The sequence below is a fragment of the Falco peregrinus genome, chromosome 2 (genome assembly GCF_023634155.1).
Source record: "Falco peregrinus isolate bFalPer1 chromosome 2, bFalPer1.pri, whole genome shotgun sequence".
NCBI classification, from domain to species: domain Eukaryota; kingdom Metazoa; phylum Chordata; class Aves; order Falconiformes; family Falconidae; genus Falco; species Falco peregrinus.
The window spans coordinates 50,898,034-50,905,523 of record NC_073722.1 but is presented as its reverse complement, the minus strand read 5'-3'; the positions used below and the strand labels follow the sequence as shown (position 1 = coordinate 50,905,523).

At 48.5% G+C, this 7,490-nt stretch overlaps 1 protein-coding gene across 5 annotated transcripts in view; it reads left to right on the top strand.

Moving 5' to 3' along the window:
• Positions 1-1,600: 1,600 nt before the first annotated feature.
• KIAA0232 (KIAA0232 ortholog) overlaps positions 1,601-7,490 on the top strand; it is a 72,456-nt gene continuing 66,566 nt past the window's right edge. For 2 of the 5 annotated variants that reach the window (XM_055796374.1, XM_055796373.1), the window contains exon 1: positions 1,604-2,048. The gene's annotated coding sequence lies outside the window, so the exon portion shown is untranslated. Of the gene's footprint in view, positions 2,049-2,646; positions 2,706-7,490 lie in introns of those variants that run through there. The other 3 variants (XM_055796372.1, XM_055796370.1, XM_055796371.1) reach the window with 3 other exon arrangements.

Below are 7,490 nucleotides of genomic sequence, written 5' to 3'. Positions count from 1 at the left end.
AGTCGTATTACAGTGTTGGTGAAACGCTTCTGATAAACCAGTGAAATGACTCAGCAGAAAAGAGTCAGCAGGATTTTTCCCCCAAAGCTTTTCAATTTCAGCTTTTCACAACAAGAAAATAACTTGAACAGTAATTAAATGGTTCAGAGAACAACGCTGTTCTTTTACCATGGGGTTTAAAGCATTACTTTCTCTTCAGAGCTTTTGTGCAGCACTCCTTCAAGGTTTGGAGAAAGCTGCACTGATTAACTGCATGTTCATACAACATCAATTACTGCCTTAGCAGCTTTTAAGAGAATGTCAGTAGCTCATGTAGCTACACAACTCTGCATATTTAACTTTTGGCTAGCCTAGATCAAATTTATGACTAATTAGGTGCTAAGGATGTTCAGAAAAGGCGAACCCCAGCTAAAACAAAAATACGAGTAATGCTGCTCCTGTATCAGGAAATTTCTGAGTATATAAGCTGGGAGGCAATCGCTACTATCTTGGCTTGCAGTCCTATTTCTTACGAGATGTATTTTTATATACAGACTTAACTTGTCAAAAGGCCTAAACAGACTACATCCAGGGTAGGGGAGACCATCTTTTCAGAGATGAGCTTGATTCCGGTGACTGGAGACATTTACACAAAAGGAACAGTGTTAGCCAATGTAGATGACATACTGCCTTTTGGAATTCCAGGAGCCACACATTGAGCAGTGAATAAAAGGAAGAAAACCCTTAGGATTACACACTGACAGAAGACAGTTTGACATCTTACATGATATTGACTTTCCTTAGACCTGTATGCGTTCATGTATTTGAGAAATGTGAGGTGCCCAGTGTACGCTCAAAAGGGCGTTATTATTTTCCCAATTAAGAAGCCTAATTAGTACTTTGGTGTGTCTTGTCATATTTTCAGTCTTACAGTGGCCCATTTTCACCCATCTACTATGCTAAAAACGTTACTCTTTCATTACTCTACGTTCATGTAAACAGTTCTGATCAAGCTGGCATTTAATCAATCAGAATAAATTTTTCCTGCCTCCTGAGGAGCTCACCTACTAAACCCGACTTTCAATGGCATCAGTCTTCTAAAACACGACTTTCCTTCCAGACGGGCTTTCATTTAACAGCGAAATAAAGTTTATTTGCTAACCCTGCCCTCTGAGTCGTTAAGGATTTCAAAAGGACCTCACATTACAAACACCGCTACACTCCACCATTATCCCCCATTTCCTCCTTCGCATTCCCGCCCCGGCCCTGGGTGTTTCCCTCTCGCCGTACCACGCAGCCAGCCCTCCCGAGGGGCGCAGGCGGCTCCCGGCAGCTGGCTGAGGGAGCCCAGCCCAGGCCAGGCCGAGGGCCGCCGCCCGCCTCCCGCCGGCCCCCAGAGGCGCTCTGCCCGCCGGCCGGCCGGTGACTTTCAAACGCCTCACCCGCCCCTGTTCGCCTCATGCGCCCGTCGGACAGCGCGGCGCTCTGCCGCCGGGCGGGGCGGGCCGAGGCTGTACAACCAGGGCCGAGGAGTACTTCCCCTCCTCCTCCTCCTCCCTCTCCTCCCTCTCCCTCCTCCTTCCTCCTCCTCCTCCCTCCCGCTCTTCCTGCGCGGCGGCCTGCCATGGAGCCGGCTCGCTGCCGCCCGGCCACTACCGGCCGGGGCCGGAGGGGCCGGGCTTGCCTGCCGACGCGGTGGAGAGCTCAGCCCGCGCCCCACAGCCCCGCCGCGCCACACAGGCACCCCGGCGCGGCCCCGCAGCCCGGCCCGCGCACGCCTGGGCGGCGGGATCCGGGCCGCCCTCTAGGCGGAAGGATACGGGGAGGAGCCTGCGGCGCGGTCCGCCGGGGCGCTGAGTCCTGTTGCCGGGTGACGGAGCGGCCGGCCCCCCTCCCTTCCCGTGGCGCTGGGAGCCGCCGCTGCCGCCGCCGGTTTACGTAACACCTCCCAGGGCAGGTCCCGGCTCCGTCCCGCCCGCCTCACTCGGGGACGGCAGCAGCGGGACGGAGTCCGCCGCCTCCTCCGGCTGCCAGAGGCCCCAGGGCCCCGCTCTGCGCCGCCACGGCAGGTAAATACCCGCCGCGGGCCCGGGGAGCAGAGGGAGGGGCAGGGCTGGAGGGAGGGCGGCTGCCGCCCTCCCCGTGGCAACGGGAGGACGGAGCCGGGAGGCAGCGGCAGCCACCGCGCAGCCCACCCCCCCCTATCCCCCCCACCCCCCTTCCTTCCCGCCTCTGCTCTGAGCGACGGGCGGACTCGACCCCCGGGGAGCGCCGGGCCGGCGGCTCGGGGCCCGGCCGAGGAGGCCCGCGCCGGCCCGCTCATCTCTCCCCTCCGCTAACAGCCCGTGAAGAGGAGGAGTTGCGGGGCCGGGCCTGGCCGGCGCTGGGAGGACGGTTTCCCGGGACGGCGCGTCCCGCTTCTTGGCGGCGCCTGCCGCAGCGCGGCGGGAGCGTGCCGGGGAGGCCGGGGGCTGGGCCGGCGGGAGAGCGGAGGAAGCGCGGCGACGCGGGGAGAGGGGCCGGGGAGGGGGTGACAGGGAGCGCGAGGGGCCGGGCGGGGGGGCTGGCCGCAGGCCGGCGGCGAGGCAGGGCTCGGGGGCGGGGCCGGGGGCCCGGCCGGGGTGCCCCCGTCCGAGCGCCAGCCTGGGAGCGGAGCCTTCCCGGCCTCCCCCCCCCTCCCCCCCTGCTCCTCCATCCCGGCCCGGCCCCTGGGCTCCCGGCGCCAGGTGAGCGGCTTGCCCGGGGGGTCGGGGGGAGGTGCCGGCCTGGGGTGGGAGCCGGGGCTCTGGGCCTTCGGGCCGGGTCACGCCCGGGAGGAGAGGAGGAGGGAGGCGAAGGCGGCCCCAGCACCCACCCGCCGCGGGTGCCGGCCTGCGCCCATGTCACCCGCCGCAGTGGAAGGGAGAGCGGAGGATGCGGCGCTTCGGGTCAGGGTAGCGCCAACCTGAGCCGGGCGGCCCCTTCCCTGCCCAGCCTGACCGTGGGGCTGAAGTGACAGGGCTTCCCGCACCCCCCGGGCTGCTGCCATGCCCCGCTGGTGCGCGGGTATGGCTCACGCCGTGACCTTTCATCCTGTGCGTAATTATACAAAGCGCAGACAGCGGCTGGTGACCGGTGAGGAGGAGCTGGGAGATGGGTCTAAATGCCTCGGATTGGGATAGATGGAATCCGCCACTGGCTTAGCTGCGGCGTTCCGGGGTTACCCTGGGGCCCGATCTGGTGGGACTCACTCCCCTCCTTTTTTTTTTTTTTCCTTTTTTTTTTTCTTTTTTTTTTTTCTTTTTTTTTTCTTTTTTCTTTTTTCTTTCCAACAGCATTGTCCTTTAGGGGCCTATGGAAGGCAAAAGGCGGATAGAAAGGCTAGGGCTGCTGCTGTTTCAGGAGGAGGAGCTGGGCTGATAGGAGACTGACGGGAGCCGCATCCTATGGCCGCTCGGAGCTGCGCGCCGCCTGGGCGGGCGCGGCAGGGCCGCAGCCTCTCGTAGGCAGTGGGCGGGGGGGGGGGGGGGGACGGGGACGACAAGGTTTGGCGAAGGTTACAGCTGAATGCAGAAGTGACACAAACTGACACTTCGTTCCAGCAAACTCCTTTCTGTCTTCCTGCCGTGTCGTCTCGATTAAAAGTATACGTTTATTAAGTCGTGCTATTAAACTTTGAGGAAAAGCAAATGTGGGGTGTTTTTTTCTCTTTTGTCTTTGTTTTAATTACTCATTGCAGTACCTGATACTGATCTGAAGGGTGAAAATAGTAGGATTTGCTTATCCTTTCAAATAAAAGGCATGCCTGTGGTCCGATGTTTTCTGTATATAAGTAGTCTGGGTTGTAGTTTATAGGCCTTGGGATCAGAGGACACTGTGGTATGAGTAGTTGATTTTCCTCTTGCCAACCCTTTTAAACGTTTAGGATTTTACCCTTCTGTGGCACACTGTGTATTACTTATGTGTTCCAGGAATGAGGAGGAAATCGGGGATCAGATTTGGTTTCATAGCTGTCAAAAGTGAGCTCGTGATGATTCAGTAGATAATTGTGTAAAACAAACTACTTCACTGCAGTGCTTAAAACCCAAGTATTGCAGGCTCCTCACAATCCATGGGAGTCTGAAATTGACATTTTTCTTTATTGTTGAAGACAGAAATATACTTTATGAATGTAAATGACATGGAACTTGATTGTTAATTGACATGTAACTGTACAGATTTTATTTTGTACTAATCCTCCATCTGCTGTTTCTTGTCAGTATGGATACGCTAAAGTGGTAGTGTACAATCCCTCCCTTCTGATCAATAAAGCATATTGTATGGGTATCAAAGTCTTCTATTTCGATCATTGAGATAGAAGAGGAAATCTGGGTAACTTGAATAAAATCAGTAGTACGCTATATATTTGTAGTGTTTTACTCATTTTCAAAGACTAGGAATTTTAGGGGAAATCCCGATTTGTACACTCCATTGAAAGCATCAGCAGTTTATATCTCTGCCATATTCTGCTTAGCAGGTATTGCCATATGTACAGTAACATAACTTTGTAAGTTCATTTGTTCTGTGCACCGTGGAGGCAGTGATTCTTTGAGACCACAGTTCCTGCAAATTTGGATTGGGTACATGGCCCTCTGGCTTTTCTGCTCATCGGCAGGGGATTCGGAGGGAAAGGAAGGAGACCCAAGACGAAAAATTGGAGGCCTTGGACTTCTCTTGTTATCTTAATATGCCTATTTCATAGTCTGCATTCCCCACTGCTTTTGTTGTTGTTGCTATTCATTATCCTTCCAAGTAAGAGAAATTCCATAGGGGTGAAATGATGTCAGCATTTTCCTTTGCTCGTTTGCTAGAGGAAGATCTGGATGCCTCTCTTAAATTCATTTTTTGTCCTTCCTGAGCATCTTGTTTCTAGGTGAATAGGGGGAATGAAGTAAGCAGAGAGGATGGTTTTATGCCTAACAGGTGAATTTTCTGTGGAATTTTATTGTGTTTTAGGCATAGTGCTGTAGAGTCAGAATAGACCTTCTATCTGCTTAGCTAGAATCCTAGCAAAATCATCTGCCAGTTTGCTGCTTCTTTAAGCTTTGCGTAAGCAGCATACAAAATTTGTAATGATGGATGTTGAAAGTACTGTGCATTAAATATTTCCTTCAAAGCCATCTGAATGTTAATGTGTTCAAAATAAGAAATTTTACCGCTTTTTTTGTTGGTTTTTTTTTTAATCTGGTTTTATTTTGCAGCTTCTGAAAGACCCTTATTTCTTGTTATTCCATTGCAGCTTGTTGTTCTTCTTTCTTAAGACATGCATTCATGGCATAGGTTTCATACCTATCTGGTAGACTGATAATGTGAAGCCTCTAAAATCATATAATGGTAGGAACAACCAATAGCTAATAACTAAAAATAATAATTTATTCCTAGAATAAGATGAGTAAGAATGTCTGGTAAAGCAGAATGTGATGAAGACAGCAAGAACTTAGAATTCCTGTAGGCTAAGAGAGGTAACAGGAACTCTCCCAAGTTATCTGCACTGCTAGTGGAGCTTGGAATACAAATGATCTTGTAGAAGCTATTTAATATGCTCTGTTTATTGGGATAATTTCTTCTGTATTGTGGAACAGAGATTGGAATCCTTCATTTAGTCCAAGAACAGTGACAGGCTGGTTAGGTAATTTGTAAATGTAATTAAAGAAACAAGTTGTTGTGTTGTGTTCATACCCCCAACCCCGCTCCAAGATTTTTTTCTGGGTAGAGTAAATTTCATTATAAAAATGTTTGATTGGATATTTGAATGCTCAGTTGCATTTCAGTACGCAGACAAGGAGGAAACTGGCTGATTGGAAGGAGAAGTATAGAGTATTTTCATAATTTAAAAATAATTTACCAGATTTTTATAGGCAGAAATATCAGATAACTGCAGAACTGTCAGAGTATTTTAGCAGAAAAATATCGAGGTGAGCTAGTTATAATATTTTTGCTGAAAAGCATCATGTTCTACTTTCCTGAAAGTTGGTTGGGTGCGTGTGGATGCTGAGAGTTTGTGTATTTTATTGGGCCACAGTGGTGGTTGAGGTGGTGGTGGTTGGGGAAGGGTTGACTAGTTTGAACATTCAGCACAAAGATTTTATTTCACAGACTTCTTACTAGAAGTTGTTCCTCTGGCTTTATTGGAAGCTACTGAATATATTTAAATTTTAATCTGCCGTTTCCTTTATAATCTCACATGCAAGTGTTTGGATTTACCTGTATAAAACTACTCATTGTTTCTGCATCATCTGAATTCTGTTCATAACTTGGCTTCTGCATATCCACTTTGGTATCTGTCTTTTCAAGTGATTTATTTCTAAGGCAGTAGTGTGGAAATTTCGATTATAAAGTATTTTAAATGATTTTTCACAGTTGTGATATTACATGTAATAGATGAATTATGTCCTCCCAGGTTTGTGCATAGTCTGTGCTCAGGCTGGCTGTAACAATTTTTATTTTGAATATAATTTGGGGAATGTTTAAATTTCTCTTTTTCACTTCACTGAGGCAGAAGTTTCAAGTATGTGGTCCATGCTAATTTTACTTTTGTCTGTAACTTTCTAGGCCTTATTCTAGAAAGGATTGCACATGAAAACTTGTATCTGCAAAAAACCTTGTTAATAAATAAAAATAAATTGTTACAGGGTTCATACCGGGATAGTTCTGTATTCTTGTTGTAGCTTTTAAAAATCTTTCCCTAGTTACTATCAAATTTATATAAGGAACAAGGTCTGCTGCATAGAATACTGGACCGGGATTGAAGACACCTGCAGTGTTCTGTTGGCTCTGTCAGTCACTGAATTCAAGCAAATCGTTTTTGTCTTAATGTGCTTGTATTTAAGATGCTGTATGGAAAGGAGGAGCTTTTATGCCTTTTATATGTTATTAAGTTGTGTGAGAGTTGTTTGTTCTTGTTATGGTTTGGTTAGGTGAACCAGCTTGGTTGTAGAATTCTGAAGGGAGTCATAGTTCCATTGCAGACAAGGTTTTGCATGTGTATAGACCACGGAAGAAAGTACAGAGAGAGAAAAGAGAGTAAGAGGCTAGGAGTAGCTGAAGACCAGAGGAAGTAAAGCAACTTTTCGTAAGATTATATAGATTTAACATCAGAACAGCAGAGTTCACTTGCAAGATATATATGCTCTCTAAGGTTATTCCAGGTAGCGTTAGTTTAGTCAGGACCTAGACGGAGATAATAATAAAACATACACAGAGTGATTAAGGAAATTATTCTGGTCGTTTAGCTTGTCATATGTGCTTTTTAAGAAAATAATGTGTTTTATTAGCCTAAAGAAAAAAGGCTGCTTGAAGCATTACTAATGAACAAATCAGTAATGCGTATTGCTGCTATTGCATGAGTAATTAAATCTCTCTAAATCCTTGCAACTCTGTAGTCTGTTATTACAAACTTGAAATAAATTTGAAGACTCAGTGGCCGAGTGGGAGTGCAACATTAAAACTGCATTGAATTCGGGAAACTGGAGCATCTTGAAAGAAACAGCCAG